The following is a 19,750-nucleotide window of genomic DNA, read 5'->3' on the forward strand; positions in this document are numbered from 1 at the left end:
GAGCACATCCAGCGTTATATTACTGTACATATACACATGGCAGAACTGGGGGAAGGGGGCCACTATCTCCAGGAATGGAGGGGTTAATGCCCTCTGTATACATGATCACATCCAGCATTATATTACTGTACATATACACATGGCAGAACTGGGGGAAGGGGGCACTATCTCCAGGAATGGAGGGGTTAATGTCGCCTGTATACACTGAGCACATCCAGTGTTATATTACTGTACATATACACATGGCAGAACTGGGGGAAGGGGGGCACTATCTCCGGGAATGGAGGGGTTAATGTCCCCTGTATACATGAGCACATCCAGCGTTATATTACTGTACATATACACATGGCAGAACTGGGGGAAGGGGGGCACTATCTCCAGGAATGGAGGGGTTAATGTCCCCTGTATACATGAGCACATCCAGCGTTATATTACTGTACATATACACATGGCAGAACTGGGGGAAGGGGGCACTATCTCCAGGAATGGAGGGGTTAATGCCCCCTGTATACATGAGCACATCCAGCGTTATATTACTGTACATATACACATGGCAGAACTGGGGGGAGGGGGCACTATCTTCGGGAATGGAGGGGTTAATGTCCCCTGTATACATGATCACATCCAGCGTTATATTACTGTACATATACACATGGCAGAACTGGGGGAAGGGGGCACTATCTCCAGGAATGGAGGGGTTAATGTCGCCTGTATACACTGAGCACATCCAGTGTTATATTACTGTACATATACACATGGCAGAACTGGGGGAAGGGGGCACTATCTCCAGGAATGGAGGGGTTAATGCCCCCTGTATACATGAGCACATCCAGCGTTATATTACTGTACATATACACATGGCAGAACTGGGGGGAGGGGGCACTATCTCCGGGAATGGAGGGGTTAATGCCCCCTGTATACATGAGCACATCCAGCGTTATATTACAGTACATATACACATGGCAGAACTGGGGGAAGGGGGCCACTATCTCCGGGAATGGAGGGGTTAATGCCCTCTGTATACATGATCACATCCAGCGTTATATTACTGTACATATACACATGGCAGAACTGGGGGAAGGGGGCACTATCTCCAGGAATGGAGGGGTTAATGTCGCCTGTATACACTGAGCACATCCAGTGTTATATTACTGTACATATACACATGGCAGAACTGGGGGAAGGGGGGCACTATCTCCGGGAATGGAGGGGTTAATGTCCCCTGTATACATGAGCACATCCAGCGTTATATTACTGTACATATACACATGGCAGAACTGGGGGAAGGGGGGCACTATCTTCAGGAATGGAGGGGTTAATGTCCCCTGTATACATGAGCACATCCAGCGTTATATTACTGTACATATACACATGGCAGAACTGGGGGAAGGGGGCACTATCTCCGGGAATGGAGGGGTTAATGCCCCCTGTATACATGAGCACATCCAGCGTTATATTACTGTACATATACACATGGCAGAACTGGGGGGAGGGGGCACTATCTTCGGGAATGGAGGGGTTAATGTCCCCTGTATACATGATCACATCCAGCGTTATATTACTGTACATATACACATGGCAGAACTGGGGGAAGGGGGCACTATCTCCAGGAATGGAGGGGTTAATGTCGCCTGTATACACTGAGCACATCCAGTGTTATATTACTGTACATATACACATGGCAGAACTGGGGGAAGGGGGCACTATCTCCGGGAATGGAGGGGTTAATGCCCCCTGTATACATGAGCACATCCAGCGTTATATTACTGTACATATACACATGGCAGAACTGGGGGGAGGGGGCACTATCTCCGGGAATGGAGGGGTTAATGCCCCCTGTATACATGAGCACATCCAGCGTTATATTACAGTACATATACACATGGCAGAACTGGGGGAAGGGGGCACTATCTCCGGGAATGGAGGGGTTAATGCCCCCTGTACACATGAGCACATCCAGCGTTATATTACTGTACATATACACATGGCAGAACTGGGGGAAGGGGGGCACTATCTCCAGGAATGGAGGGGCTAATGCCCCCTGTATACATGAGCACATCCAGCGTTATATTACTGTACATATACACATGGCAGAACTGGGGGAAGGGGGCACTATCTCCGGGAATGGAGGGGTTAATGTCCCCTGTATACATGAGCACATCCAGCGTTATATTACTGTACATATACACATGGCAGAACTGGTGGCAGGGGGCACTATCTCCGGGAATGGAGGGGTTAATGTCCCCTGTATACATCAGCACATCCAGCGTTATATTACTGTACATATACACATGGCAGAACTGGGGGAAGGGGGCACTATCTCCGGGAATGGAGGGGTTAATGCCCCCTGTATGCATGAGCACATCCAGCGTTATATTACTGTACATATACACATGGCAGAACTGGGGGAAGGGGGCACTATCTCCGGGAATGGAGGGGTCAATGTCCCCTGTATACATGATCACATCCAGCATTATATTACTGTACATATACACATGGCAGAACTGGGGGAAGGGGGCACTATCTCCGGGAATGGAGGGGTTAATGCCCCCTGTATACATGAGCACATCCAGCGTTATATTACTGTACATATACACATGGTAGAACTGGGGGAAGGGGGGCACTATCTCCAGGAATGGAGGGGTTAATGCCCCCTGTATACATGAGCACATCCAGCATTATATTACTGTACATATACACATGGCAGAACTGGGGGAAGGGGGCACTATCTCCGGGAATGGAGGGGTTAATGTCCCCTGTATACATGAGCACATCCAGCGTTATATTACTGTACATATACACATGGCAGAACTGGGGGGAGGGGGCACTATCTCCGGGAATGGAGGGGTTAATGTCCCCTGTATACATGAGCACATCCAGCGTTATATTACTGTACATATACACAAGGCAGAGCTGGGGGAAGGGGGCACTATCTCCATGAATGGAGGGGTTAATGCCCCCTGTATGCATGAGCACATCCAGCGTTATATTACTGTACATATACACATGGCAGAACTGGGGGAAGGGGGCACTATCTCCGGGAATGGAGGGGTTAATGTCCCCTGTATACATGATCACATCCAGCATTATATTACTGTACATATACACATGGCAGAACTGGGGGAAGGGGGCACTATCTCCGGGAATGGAGGGGTTAATGCCCCCTGTATACATGAGCACATCCAGCGTTATATTACTGTACATATACACATGGTAGAACTGGGGGAAGGGGGCACTATCTCCGGGAATGGAGGGGTTAATGTCCCCTGTATACATGAGCACATCCAGCGTTATATTACTGTACATATACACATGGCAGAACTGGGGGGAGGGGGCACTATCTCCGGGAATGGAGGGGTTAATGTCCCCTGTATACATGAGCACATCCAGTGTTATATTACTGTACATATACACAAGGCAGAGCTGGGGGAAGGGGGCACTATCTCCATGAATGGAGGGGTTAATGCCCCCTGTATGCATGAGCACATCCAGCGTTATATTACTGTACATATACACATGGCAGAACTGGGGGAAGGGGGCACTATCTCCGGGAATGGAGGGGTTAATGTCCCCTGTATACATGATCACATCCAGCATTATATTACTGTACATATACACATGGCAGAACTGGGGGAAGGGGGCACTATCTCCGGGAATGGAGGGGTTAATGCCCCCTGTATACATGAGCACATCCAGCGTTATATTACTGTACATATACACATGGCAGAACTGGGGGAAGGGGGCACTATCTCCGGGAATGGAGGGGTTAATGCCCCCTGTACACATGAGCACATCCAGCGTTATATTACTGTACATATACACATGGCAGAACTGGGGGAAGGGGGCACTATCTCCGGGAATGGAGGGGTTAATGTCCCCTGTATACATGAGCACATCCAGCGTTATATTACTGTACATATACACATGGCAGAACTGGGGGAGGGGACACTATCTCTGGGAATGGAGGGGTTAATGCCCCCTGTATACATGAGCACATCCAGCGTTATATTACTGTACATATACACATGGCAGAACTGGGGGAAGCGGGACACTATCTCTGGGAATGGAGGGGTTAATGCCCCCTGTATACATAAGCACATCCAGCGTTATATTACTGTACATATACACATGGCAGAACTGGGGGAAGGGGGCACTATCTCTGGGAATGGAGGGGTTAATGTCCCCTGTATACATGAGCACATCCAGCGTTATATTACTGTACATATACACATGGTAGAACTGGGGGAAGGGGGCACTATCTCCGGGAATGGAGGGGTTAATGCCCCCTGTATACATGAGCACATCCAGCGTTATATTATTGTACATATACACATGGCAGAACTGGGGGAAGGGGGCACTATCTCCGGGAATGGAGGGGTTAATGTCCCCTGTATACATGAGCACATCCAGCGTTATATTACTGTACATATACACATGGCAGAACTGGGGGAAGGGGGCACTATCTCTGGGAATGGAGGGGTTAATGCACCCTGTATACACGAGCACATCCAGCGTTATATTACTGTACATATACACATGGCAGAACTGGGAGAAGGGGCCACTATCTCCGGGAATGGAGGGGTTAATATCCCCTGTATACATGACCACATCCAGCGTTATATTACTGTACATATACACATGGCAGGACTGGGGGGAGGGGGCACTATCTCCAGGAATGGAGGGGTTAATGTCCCCTGTATACATGAGCACATCCAGCGTTATATTACTGTACATATACACATGGCAGAACTGGGGGGAGGGGGCACTATCTCCGGGAATGGAGGGGTTAATGTCCCCTGTATACATGAGCACATCCAGCGTTATATTACTGTACATATACACATGGCAGAACTGGGGGGAGGGGGGCACTATCTCAGGGAATGGAGGGGTTAATGTCCCCTGTATACGTGAGCACATCCAGCGTTATATTACTGTACATATACACATGGCAGAACTGGGGGAAGGGGGCCACTATCTCCGGGAATGGAGGGGTTAATGCCCTCTGTATACATGATCACATCCAGCGTTATATTACTGTACATATACACATGGCAGAACTGGGGGAAGGGGGCACTATCTCCAGGAATGGAGGGGTTAATGTCGCCTGTATACACTGAGCACATCCAGTGTTATATTACTGTACATATACACATGGCAGAACTGGGGGAAGGGGGCACTATCTCCGGGAATGGAGGGGTTAATGTCCCCTGTATACATGAGCACATCCAGCGTTATATTACTGTACATATACACATGGCAGAACTGGGGGAAGGGGGGCACTATCTCCGGGAATGGAAGGGTTAATGCCCCCTGTATACATGATCACATCCAGCGTTATATTACTGTACATATACACATGGCAGAACTGGAGGAAGGGGGCACTATCTCCAGGAATGGAGGGGTTAATGTCCCCTGTATACATGAGCACATCCAGCCTTATATAACTGTACATATACACATGGCAGAACTGGGGGAAGGGGGCACTATCTCCGGGAATGGAGGGGTTAATGCCCCCTGTATACATGAGCACATCCAGCGTTATATTACTGTACATATACACATGGCAGAACTGGGGGGAGGGGGCACTATCTCCGGGAATGGAGGGGTTAATGTCCCCTGTATACATGAGCACATCCAGCGTTATATTACTGTACATATACACATTGCAGAACTGGGGGAAGGGGGGCACTATCTCCGGGAATGGAGGGGTTAATGTCCCCTGTATACATGAGCACATCCAGCGTTATATTACTGTACATATACACAAGGCAGAGCTGGGGGAAGGGGGCCCTATCTCCGGGAATGGAGGGGTTAATGCCCCCTGTATACATGAGCACATCCAGCGTTATATTACAGCACATATACACATGGCAGAACTGGGGGAAGGGGGCACTATCTCCGGGAATGGAGGGGTTAATGGCCCCTGTACACATGAGCACATCCAGCGTTATATTACTGTACATATACACATGGCAGAACTGGGGGAAGGGGGGCACTATCTTCAGGAATGGAGGGGTTAATGCCCCCTGTATACATGAGCACATCCAGCGTTATATTACTGTACATATACACATGGCAGAACTGGGGGAAGGGGGCACTATCTCCGGGAATGGAGGGGTTACTGTCCCCTGTATACATGAGCACATCCAGCGTTATATTACTGTACATATACACATGGCAGAACTGGGGGGAGGGGGCACTATCTCCGGGAATGGAGGGGTTAATGTCCCCTGTATACATGAGCACATCCAGCGTTATATTACTGTACATATACACAAGGCAGAGCTGGGGGAAGGGGGCACTATCTCCAGGAATGGAGGGGTTAATGCCCCCTGTATACATGAGCACATCCAGCGTTATATTACTGTACATATACACATGGCAGAACTGGGGGAAGGGGGCACTATCTCCGGGAATGGAGGGGTTAATGTCCCCTGTATACATGATCACATCCAGCATTATATTACTGTACATATACACATGGCAGAACTGGGGGAAGGGGGCACTATCTACGGGAATGGAGGGGTTAATGCCCCCTGTATACATGAGCACATCCAGCGTTATATTACTGTACATATACGCATGGCAGAACTGGGGGAAGGGGGCACTATCTCCGGGAATGGAGGGGTTAATGCCCCCTGTACACATGAGCACATCCAGCGTTATATTACTGTACATATACACATGGCAGAACTGGGGGAAGGGGGCACTATCTCCGGGAATGGAGGGGTTAATGTCCCCTGTATACATGAGCACATCCAGCGTTATATTACTGTACATATACACATGGCAGAACTGGGGGAGGGGACACTATCTCCGGGAATGGAGGGGTTAATGCCCCCTGTATACATGAGCACATCCAGCGTTATATTACTGTACATATACACATGGCAGAACTGGGGGAAGCGGGACACTATCTCTGGGAATGGAGGGGTTAATGCCCCCTGTATACATGAGCACATCCAGCGTTATATTACTGTACATATACACATGGCAGAACTGGGGGAAGGGGGCACTATCTCTGGGAATGGAGGGGTTAATGTCCCCTGTATACATGAGCACATCCAGCGTTATATTACTGTACATATACACATGGCAGAACTGGGGGAAGGGGGCACTATCTCCGGGAATGGAGGGGTTAATGCCCCCTGTATACATGAGCACATCCAGCGTTATATTACTGTACATATACACATGGCAGAACTGGGGGAAGGGGGCACTATCTCCAGGAATGGAGGGGTTAATGTCCCCTGTATACATGAGCACATCCATCGTTATATTACTGTACGTATACACATGGCAGAACTGGGGGAGGGGGCACTATCTCCGGGAATGGAGGGGTTAATGCCCCCTGTATACATGAGCACATCCAGCGTTATATTACTGTACATATACACATGGCAGAACTGGGGGAAGGGGGCACTATCTCCAGGAATGGAGGGGTTAATGCCCCCTGTATACATGATCACATCCAGCGTTATATTACTGCACATATACACATGGCAGAACTGGGGGAAGGGGGGCACTATCTCCGGGAATGGAGGGGTTAATGCCCCCTGTATACATGATCACATCCAGCGTTATATTACTGCACATATACACATGGCAGAACTGGGGGAAGGGGGCACTATCTCCGGGAATGGAGGGGTTAATGTCCCCTGTATACATGAGCACATCCAGCGTTATATTACTGTACATATACAAATGGCAGAACTGGGGGAAGGGGGCACTATCTCTGGGAATGGAGGGGTTAATGCACCCTGTATACATGATCACATCCAGCGTTATATTACTGTACATATACACATGGCAGGACTGGGGGGAGGGGGCACTATCTCCAGGAATGGAGGGGTTAATGTCCCCTGTATACATGAGCACATCCAGCGTTATATTACTGTACATATACACATGGCAGAACTGGGGGAAGGGGGCACTATCTCCAGGAATGGAGGGGTTAATGTCCCCTGTATACATGATCACATCCAGCGTTATATTACTGTACATATACACATGGCAGAACTGGGGGAAGGGGGCACTATCTCCAGGAATGGAGGGGTTAATGTCGCCTGTATACACTGAGCACATCCAGTGTTATATTACTGTACATATACACATGGCAGAACTGGGGGAAGGGGGCACTATCTCCGGGAATGGAGGGGTTAATGTCCCCTGTATACATGAGCACATCCAGCGTTATATTACTGTACATATACACATGGCAGAACTGAGGGAAGGGGGGCACTATCTCCGGGAATGGAAGGGTTAATGCCCCCTGTATACATGATCACATCCAGCGTTATATTACTGTACATATACACATGGCAGAACTGGAGGAAGGGGGCACTATCTCCAGGAATGGAGGGGTTAATGTCCCCTGTATACATGAGCACATCCAGCCTTATATAACTGTACATATACACATGGCAGAACTGGGGGAAGGGGGCACTATCTCCGGGAATGGAGGGGTTAATGCCCCCTGTATACATGAGCACATCCAGCGTTATATTACTGTACATATACACATGGCAGAACTGGGGGGAGGGGGCACTATCTCCGGGAATGGAGGGGTTAATGTCCCCTATATACATGAGCACATCCAGCGTTATATTACTGTACATATACACATTGCAGAACTGGGGGAAGGGGGGCACTATCTCCGGGAATGGAGGGGTTAATGTCCCCTGTATACATGAGCACATCCAGCGTTATATTACTGTACATATACACAAGGCAGAGCTGGGGGAAGGGGGCCCTATCTCCGGGAATGGAGGGGTTAATGCCCCCTGTATACATGAGCACATCCAGCGTTATATTACAGCACATATACACATGGCAGAACTGGGGGAAGGGGGCACTATCTCCGGGAATGGAGGGGTTAATGCCCCCTGTACACATGAGCACATCCAGCGTTGTATTACTGTACATATACACATGGCAGAACTGGGGGAAGGGGGGCACTATCTTCAGGAATGGAGGGGTTAATGCCCCCTGTATACATGAGCACATCCAGCGTTATATTACTGTACATATACACATGGCAGAACTGGGGGAAGGGGGCACTATCTCCGGGAATGGAGGGGTTAATGTCCCCTGTATACATGAGCACATCCAGCGTTATATTACTGTACATATACACATGGCAGAACTGGGGGGAGGGGGCACTATCTCCGGGAATGGAGGGGTTAATGTCCCCTGTATACATGAGCACATCCAGCGTTATATTACTGTACATATACACAAGGCAGAGCTGGGGGAAGGGGGCACTATCTCCAGGAATGGAGGGGTTAATGCCCCCTGTATACATGAGCACATCCAGCGTTATATTACTGTACATATACACATGGCAGAACTGGGGGAAGGGGGCACCATCTCCGGGAATGGAGGGGTTAATGTCCCCTGTATACATGATCACATCCAGCATTATATTACTGTACATATACACATGGCAGAACTGGGGGAAGGGGGCACTATCTACGGGAATGGAGGGGTTAATGCCCCCTGTATACATGAGCACATCCAGCGTTATATTACTGTACATATACACATGGCAGAACTGGGGGAAGGGGGCACTATCTCCGGGAATGGAGGGGTTAATGCCCCCTGTACACATGAGCACATCCAGCGTTATATTACTGTACATATACACATGGCAGAACTGGGGGAAGGGGGCACTATCTCCGGGAATGGAGGGGTTAATGTCCCCTGTATACATGAGCACATCCAGCGTTATATTACTGTACATATACACATGGCAGAACTGGGGGAGGGGACACTATCTCCGGGAATGGAGGGGTTAATGCCCCCTGTATACATGAGCACATCCAGCGTTATATTACTGTACATATACACATGGCAGAACTGGGGGAAGTGGGACACTATCTCTGGGAATGGAGGGGTTAATGCCCCCTGTATACATGAGCACATCCAGCGTTATATTACTGTACATATACACATGGCAGAACTGGGGGAAGGGGGCACTATCTCTGGGAATGGAGGGGTTAATGTCCTCTGTATACATGAGCACATCCAGCGTTATATTACTGTACATATACACATGGCAGAACTGGGGGAAGGGGGCACTATCTCCGGGAATGGAGGGGTTAATGCCCCCTGTATACATGAGCACATCCAGCGTTATATTACTGTACATATACACATGGCAGAACTGGGGGAAGGGGGCACTATCTCCAGGAATGGAGGGGTTAATGTCCCCTGTATACATGAGCACATCCATCGTTATATTACTGTACGTATATACATGGCAGAACTGGGGGAGGGGGCACTATCTCCGGGAATGGAGGGGTTAATGCCCCCTGTATACATGAGCACATCCAGCGTTATATTACTGTACATATACACATGGCAGAACTGGGGGAAGGGGGCACTATCTCCAGGAATGGAGGGGTTAATGCCCCCTGTATACATGATCACATCCAGCGTTATATTACTGCACATATACACATGGCAGAACTGGGGGAAGGGGGGCACTATCTCCGGGAATGGAGGGGTTAATGCCCCCTGTATACATGATCACATCCAGCGTTATATTACTGCACATATACACATGGCAGAACTGGGGGAAGGGGGCACTATCTCCGGGAATGGAGGGGTTAATGTCCCCTGTATACATGAGCACATCCAGCGTTATATTACTGTACATATACAAATGGCAGAACTGGGGGAAGGGGGCACTATCTCTGGGAATGGAGGGGTTAATGCACCCTGTATACATGATCACATCCAGCGTTATATTACTGTACATATACACATGGCAGGACTGGGGGGAGGGGGCACTATCTCCAGGAATGGAGGGGTTAATGTCCCCTGTATACATGAGCACATCCAGCGTTATATTACTGTACATATACACATGGCAGAACTGGGGGAAGGGGGCACTATCTCCAGGAATGGAGGGGTTAATGTCCCCTGTATACATGATCACATCCAGCGTTATATTACTGTACATATACACATGGCAGAACTGGGGGAAGGGGGCACTATCTCCAGGAATGGAGGGGTTAATGTCGCCTGTATACACTGAGCACATCCAGTGTTATATTACTGTACATATACACATGGCAGAACTGGGGGAAGGGGGCACTATCTCCGGGAATGGAGGGGTTAATGTCCCCTGTATACATGAGCACATCCAGCGTTATATTACTGTACATATACACATGGCAGAACTGGGGGAAGGGGGGCACTATCTCCGGGAATGGAAGGGTTAATGCCCCCTGTATACATGATCACATCCAGCGTTATATTACTGTACATATACACATGGCAGAACTGGAGGAAGGGGGCACTATCTCCAGGAATGGAGGGGTTAATGTCCCCTGTATACATGAGCACATCCAGCCTTATATAACTGTACATATACACATGGCAGAACTGGGGGAAGGGGGCACTATCTCCGGGAATGGAGGGGTTAATGCCCCCTGTATACATGAGCACATCCAGCGTTATATTACTGTACATATACACATGGCAGAACTGGGGGGAGGGGGCACTATCTCCGGGAATGGAGGGGTTAATGTCCCCTGTATACATGAGCACATCCAGCGTTATATTACTGTACATATACACATTGCAGAACTGGGGGAAGGGGGGCACTATCTCCGGGAATGGAGGGGTTAATGTCCCCTGTATACATGAGCACATCCAGCGTTATATTACTGTACATATACACAAGGCAGAGCTGGGGGAAGGGGGCCCTATCTCCGGGAATGGAGGGGTTAATGCCCCCTGTATACATGAGCACATCCAGCGTTATATTACAGCACATATACACATGGCAGAACTGGGGGAAGGGGGCACTATCTCCGGGAATGGAGGGGTTAATGCCCCCTGTACACATGAGCACATCCAGCGTTATATTACTGTACATATACACATGGCAGAACTGGGGGAAGGGGGGCACTATCTTCAGGAATGGAGGGGTTAATGCCCCCTGTATACATGAGCACATCCAGCGTTATATTACTGTACATATACACATGGCAGAACTGGGGGAAGGGGGCACTATCTCCGGGAATGGAGGGGTTAATGTCCCCTGTATACATGAGCACATCCAGCGTTATATTACTGTACATATACACATGGCAGAACTGGGGGGAGGGGGCACTATCTCCGGGAATGGAGGGGTTAATGCCCCCTGTATACATGAGCACATCCAGCGTTATATTACTGTACATATACACATGGCAGAACTGGGGGAAGGGGGCACTATCTCCAGGAATGGAGGGGTTAATGTCCCCTGTATACATGAGCACATCCATCGTTATATTACTGTACGTATATACATGGCAGAACTGGGGGAGGGGGCACTATCTCCGGGAATGGAGGGGTTAATGCCCCCTGTATACATGAGCACATCCAGCGTTATATTACTGTACATATACACATGGCAGAACTGGGGGAAGGGGGCACTATCTCCAGGAATGGAGGGGTTAATGCCCCCTGTATACATGATCACATCCAGCGTTATATTACTGCACATATACACATGGCAGAACTGGGGGAAGGGGGGCACTATCTCCGGGAATGGAGGGGTTAATGCCCCCTGTATACATGATCACATCCAGCGTTATATTACTGCACATATACACATGGCAGAACTGGGGGAAGGGGGCACTATCTCCGGGAATGGAGGGGTTAATGTCCCCTGTATACATGAGCACATCCAGCGTTATATTACTGTACATATACAAATGGCAGAACTGGGGGAAGGGGGCACTATCTCTGGGAATGGAGGGGTTAATGCACCCTGTATACATGATCACATCCAGCGTTATATTACTGTACATATACACATGGCAGGACTGGGGGGAGGGGGCACTATCTCCAGGAATGGAGGGGTTAATGTCCCCTGTATACATGAGCACATCCAGCGTTATATTACTGTACATATACACATGGCAGAACTGGGGGAAGGGGGCACTATCTCCAGGAATGGAGGGGTTAATGTCCCCTGTATACATGATCACATCCAGCGTTATATTACTGTACATATACACATGGCAGAACTGGGGGAAGGGGGCACTATCTCCAGGAATGGAGGGGTTAATGTCGCCTGTATACACTGAGCACATCCAGTGTTATATTACTGTACATATACACATGGCAGAACTGGGGGAAGGGGGCACTATCTCCGGGAATGGAGGGGTTAATGTCCCCTGTATACATGAGCACATCCAGCGTTATATTACTGTACATATACACATGGCAGAACTGGGGGAAGGGGGGCACTATCTCCGGGAATGGAAGGGTTAATGCCCCCTGTATACATGATCACATCCAGCGTTATATTACTGTACATATACACATGGCAGAACTGGAGGAAGGGGGCACTATCTCCAGGAATGGAGGGGTTAATGTCCCCTGTATACATGAGCACATCCAGCCTTATATAACTGTACATATACACATGGCAGAACTGGGGGAAGGGGGCACTATCTCCGGGAATGGAGGGGTTAATGCCCCCTGTATACATGAGCACATCCAGCGTTATATTACTGTACATATACACATGGCAGAACTGGGGGGAGGGGGCACTATCTCCGGGAATGGAGGGGTTAATGTCCCCTGTATACATGAGCACATCCAGCGTTATATTACTGTACATATACACATTGCAGAACTGGGGGAAGGGGGGCACTATCTCCGGGAATGGAGGGGTTAATGTCCCCTGTATACATGAGCACATCCAGCGTTATATTACTGTACATATACACAAGGCAGAGCTGGGGGAAGGGGGCCCTATCTCCGGGAATGGAGGGGTTAATGCCCCCTGTATACATGAGCACATCCAGCGTTATATTACAGCACATATACACATGGCAGAACTGGGGGAAGGGGGCACTATCTCCGGGAATGGAGGGGTTAATGCCCCCTGTACACATGAGCACATCCAGCGTTATATTACTGTACATATACACATGGCAGAACTGGGGGAAGGGGGGCACTATCTTCAGGAATGGAGGGGTTAATGCCCCCTGTATACATGAGCACATCCAGCGTTATATTACTGTACATATACACATGGCAGAACTGGGGGAAGGGGGCACTATCTCCGGGAATGGAGGGGTTAATGTCCCCTGTATACATGAGCACATCCAGCGTTATATTACTGTACATATACACATGGCAGAACTGGGGGGAGGGGGCACTATCTCCGGGAATGGAGGGGTTAATGTCCCCTGTATACATGAGCACATCCAGCGTTATATTACTGTACATATACACAAGGCAGAGCTGGGGGAAGGGGGCACTATCTCCAGGAATGGAGGGGTTAATGCCCCCTGTATACATGAGCACATCCAGCGTTATATTACTGTACATATACACATGGCAGAACTGGGGGAAGGGGGCACCATCTCCGGGAATGGAGGGGTTAATGTCCCCTGTATACATGATCACATCCAGCATTATATTACTGTACATATACACATGGCAGAACTGGGGGAAGGGGGCACTATCTACGGGAATGGAGGGGTTAATGCCCCCTGTATACATGAGCACATCCAGCGTTATATTACTGTACATATACACATGGCAGAACTGGGGGAAGGGGGCACTATCTCCGGGAATGGAGGGGTTAATGCCCCCTGTACACATGAGCACATCCAGCGTTATATTACTGTACATATACACATGGCAGAACTGGGGGAAGGGGGCACTATCTCCGGGAATGGAGGGGTTAATGTCCCCTGTATACATGAGCACATCCAGCGTTATATTACTGTACATATACACATGGCAGAACTGGGGGAGGGGACACTATCTCCGGGAATGGAGGGGTTAATGCCCCCTGTATACATGAGCACATCCAGCGTTATATTACTGTACATATACACATGGCAGAACTGGGGGAAGTGGGACACTATCTCTGGGAATGGAGGGGTTAATGCCCCCTGTATACATGAGCACATCCAGCGTTATATTACTGTACATATACACATGGCAGAACTGGGGGAAGGGGGCACTATCTCTGGGAATGGAGGGGTTAATGTCCCCTGTATACATGAGCACATCCAGCGTTATATTACTGTACATATACACATGGCAGAACTGGGGGAAGGGGGCACTATCTCCGGGAATGGAGGGGTTAATGCCCCCTGTATACATGAGCACATCCAGCGTTATATTACTGTACATATACACATGGCAGAACTGGGGGAAGGGGGCACTATCTCCAGGAATGGAGGGGTTAATGTCCCCTGTATACATGAGCACATCCATCGTTATATTACTGTACATATACACATGGCAGAACTGGGGGAGGGGGCACTATCTCTGGGAATGGAGGGGTTAATGCCCCCTGTATACATGAGCACATCCAGCGTTATATTACTGTACATATACACATGGCAGAACTGGGGGAAGGGGGCACTATCTCCAGGAATGGAGGGGTTAATGCCCCCTGTATACATGATCACATCCAGCGTTATATTACTGCACATATACACATGGCAGAACTGGGGGAAGGGGGGCACTATCTCCGGGAATGGAGGGGTTAATGCCCCCTGTATACATGATCACATCCAGCGTTATATTACTGCACATATACACATGGCAGAACTGGGGGAAGGGGGCACTATCTCCGGGAATGGAGGGGTTAATGTCCCCTGTATACATGAGCACATCCAGCGTTATATTACTGTACATATACAAATGGCAGAACTGGGGGAAGGGGGCACTATCTCTGGGAATGGAGGGGTTAATGCACCCTGTATACATGATCACATCCAGCGTTATATTACTGTACATATACACATGGCAGGACTGGGGGGAGGGGGCACTATCTCCAGGAATGGAGGGGTTAATGTCCCCTGTATACATGAGCACATCCAGCGTTATATTACTGTACATATACACATGGCAGAACTGGGGGAAGGGGGCACTATCTCCAGGAATGGAGGGGTTAATGTCCCCTGTATACATGATCACATCCAGCGTTATATTACTGTACATATACACATGGCAGAACTGGGGGAAGGGGGCACTATCTCCGGGAATGGAGGGGTTAATGTCCCCTGTATACATGAGCACATCCAGCGTTATATTACTGTACATATACACATAGCAGAACTGGGGGAAGGGGGCACTATCTCCAGGAATGGAGGGGTTAATGCCCCCTGTATACATGATCACATCCAGCGTTATATTACTGTACATATACACATGGCAGAACTGGGGGAAGGGGGCACTATCTCCGGGAATGGAGGGGTTAATGTCCCCTGTATACATGAGCACATCCAGCATTATATTACTGTACATATACACATGGCAGGACTGGGGGAAGGGGACACTATCTCCAGGAATGGAGGGGTTAATGTCCCCTGTATACATGAGCACATCCAGCGTTATATTACTGTACATATACACATGGCAGGACTGGGGGAAGGGGGCACTATCTCCAGGAATGGAGGGGTTAATGTCCCCTGTATACATGAGCACATCCAGCGTTATATTACTGTACATATACACATGGCAGAACTGGGGGAAGGGGGCATTATCTCCGGGAATGGAGGGGTTAATGTCCCCTGTATACATGAGCACATCCAGCGTTATATTACTGTACATATACACATGGCAGAACTGGGGGAAGGGGGCACTATCTCCGGGAATGGAGGGGTTAATGCCCCCTGTATACATGAGCACATCCAGCGTTATATTACTGTACATATACACATGGTAGAACTGGGGGAAGGGGGCACTATCTCCGGGAATGGAGGGGTTAATGCCCCCTGTATACATGAGCACATCCAGCGTTATATTACTGTACATATACACATGGTAGAACTGGGGGAAGGGGGCACTATCTCCGGGAATGGAGGGGTTAATGTCCCCTGTATACATGAGCACATCCAGCGTTATATTACTGTACATATACACATGGCAGAACTGGGGGAAGGGGGCACTATCTCCAGGAATGGAGGGGTTAATGTCCCCTGTATACATGAGCACATCCAGCGTTATATTACTGTACATATACACATGGCAGAACTAGGGAAAGGGGGCACTATCTCTGGGAATGGAGGGGTTAATGCCCCCTGCATACATGAGCACATCCAGCGTTATATTACTGTACATATACACATGGCAGAACTAGGGGAGGGGGCACTATCTCCGAGAATGGAGGGGTTAATGCCCCCTGTATACAAGAGCACATCCAGCGTTATATTACTGTACATATACACATGGCAGAACTGGGGGAAGGGGGCACTATCTCCAGGAATGGAGGGGTTAATGTCCCCTGTATACATGAGCACATCCATCGTTATATTACTGTACATATACACATGGCAGAACTGGGGGAGGGGGCACTATCTCCGGGAATGGAGTGGTTAATGCCCCCTGTATACATGAGCACATCCAGCGTTATATTACTGTACATATACACATGGCAGAACTGGGGGAAGGGGGCACTATCTCCAGGAATGGAGGGGTTAATGCCCCCTGTATACATGATCACATCCAGCGTTATATTACTGCACATATACACATGGCAGAACTGGGGGAAGGGGGGCACTATCTCCGGGAATGGAGGGGTTAATGCCCCCTGTATACATGATCACATCCAGCGTTATATTACTGCACATATACACATGGCAGAACTGGGGGAAGGGGGCACTATCTCCGGGAATGGAGGGGTTAATGTCCCCTCTATACATGAGCACATCCAGCGTTATATTACTGTACATATACAAATGGCAGAACTGGGGGAAGGGGGCACTATCTCTGGGAATGGAGGGGTTAATGCACCCTGTATACATGATCACATCCAGCGTTATATTACTGTACATATACACATGGCAGGACTGGGGGGAGGGGGCACTATCTCCAGGAATGGAGGGGTTAATGTCCCCTGTATACATGAGCACATCCAGCGTTATATTACTGTACATATACACATGGCAGAACTGGGGGAAGGGGGCACTATCTCCAGGAATGGAGGGGTTAATGTCCCCTGTATACATGATCACATCCAGCGTTATATTACTGTACATATACACATGGCAGAACTGGGGGAAGGGGGCACTATCTCCGGGAATGGAGGGGTTAATGTCCCCTGTATACATGAGCACATCCAGCGTTATATTACTGTACATATACACATAGCAGAACTGGGGGAAGGGGGCACTATCTCCAGGAATGGAGGGGTTAATGCCCCCTGTATACATGATCACATCCAGCGTTATATTACTGTACATATACACATGGCAGAACTGGGGGAAGGGGGCACTATCTCCGGGAATGGAGGGGTTAATGTCCCCTGTATACATGAGCACATCCAGCGTTATATTACTGTACATATACATATGGCAGGACTGGGGGAAGGGGACACTATCTCCAGGAATGGAGGGGTTAATGTCCCCTGTATACATGATCACATCCAGCGTTATATCACTGTACATATACACATGGCAGAACTGGGGGAAGGGGGCACTATCTCCGGGAATGGAGGGGTTAATGTCCCCTGTATACATGAGCACATCCAGCGTTATATTACTGTACATATACACATAGCAGAACTGGGGGAAGGGGGCACTATCTCCAGGAATGGAGGGGTTAATGCCCCCTGTATACATGATCACATCCAGCGTTATATTACTGTACATATACACATGGCAGAACTGGGGGAAGGGGGCACTATCTCCGGGAATGGAGGGGTTAATGTCCCCTGTATACATGAGCACATCCAGCGTTATATTACTGTACATATACATATGGCAGGACTGGGGGAAGGGGGCACTATCTCCAGGAATGGAGGGGTTAATGTCCCCTGTATACATGAGCACATCCAGCGTTATATTACTGTACATATACACATGGCAGGACTGGGGGAAGGGGGCACTATCTCCAGGAATGGAGGGGTTAATGTCCCCTGTATACATGAGCACATCCAGCGTTATATTACTGTACATATACACATGGCAGAACTGGGGGAAGGGGGCACTATCTCCGGGAATGGAGGGGTTAATGCCCCCTGTATACATGAGCACATCCAGCGTTATATTACTGTACATATACACATGGTAGAACTGGGGGAAGGGGGCACTATCTCAGGGAATGGAGGGGTTAATGTCCCCTGTATACATGAGCACATCCAGCGTTATATTACTGTACATATACACATGGCAGAACTGGGGGAAGGGGGCACTATCTCCAGGAATGGAGGGGTTAATGCCCCCTGTATACATGAGCACATCCAGCGTTATATTACTGTACATATACACATGGCAGAACTGGGGGAGGGGGCACTATCTCCAGGAATGGAGGGGTTAATGTCCCCTGTATACATGAGCACATCCACCGTTATATTACTGTACATATACACATGGCAGAACTGGGGGAAGGGGGCACTATCTCCGGGAATGGAGGGGTTAATGCCCCCTGTACCCAGTAATGGGGTCTCTCCACATACCTCCACCTGCAGAGCCGCCACCACATATATGGCTGTTCTGTGCGCACAGGACCTGTGATGAGGTCACAGGAGGGGAGGAGTCAGGGGTCACATGATCAGGGGCCTCAGTGGATGCAGGACTCTGCTGTGCTGGTTGTCATGGTGCTGGATGAGGTGAAGGTTATGTGTGGGGTCAGGAGGGGTTTACAGTGTGGATGTAGCAGAGCCGCGTGTGTACGAGGTGTACGGAGCGGAGCCGCGTGTGTACGAGGTGTACGGAGCGGAGCCGCGCGTGTACGAGGTGTACGGAGCGGAGCCGCGCGTGTACGAGGTGTACGGAGC

The 19,750-nt window shown here is 49.2% G+C and overlaps 1 protein-coding gene across 1 annotated transcript in view; it reads right to left on the reverse strand.

Annotated features, from left to right (window-relative positions):
- LOC141271428 (uncharacterized) overlaps positions 1-19,484 on the reverse strand; it is a 160,259-nt gene extending 140,775 nt beyond the window's left edge. The window contains exon 1 of the mRNA XM_073681508.1: positions 19,430-19,484. The gene's annotated coding sequence lies outside the window, so the exon portion shown is untranslated. The remainder of the gene's footprint in view (positions 1-19,429) is intronic.
- Positions 19,485-19,750: the final 266 nt, after the last annotated feature.

Source organism: Phyllobates terribilis, unplaced genomic scaffold (genome assembly GCF_046119375.1).
Source record: "Phyllobates terribilis strain yellow unplaced genomic scaffold, ASM4611937v1 Scaffold_5__5_contigs__length_657084704, whole genome shotgun sequence".
In the NCBI taxonomy this organism is placed as follows: domain Eukaryota; kingdom Metazoa; phylum Chordata; class Amphibia; order Anura; family Dendrobatidae; genus Phyllobates; species Phyllobates terribilis.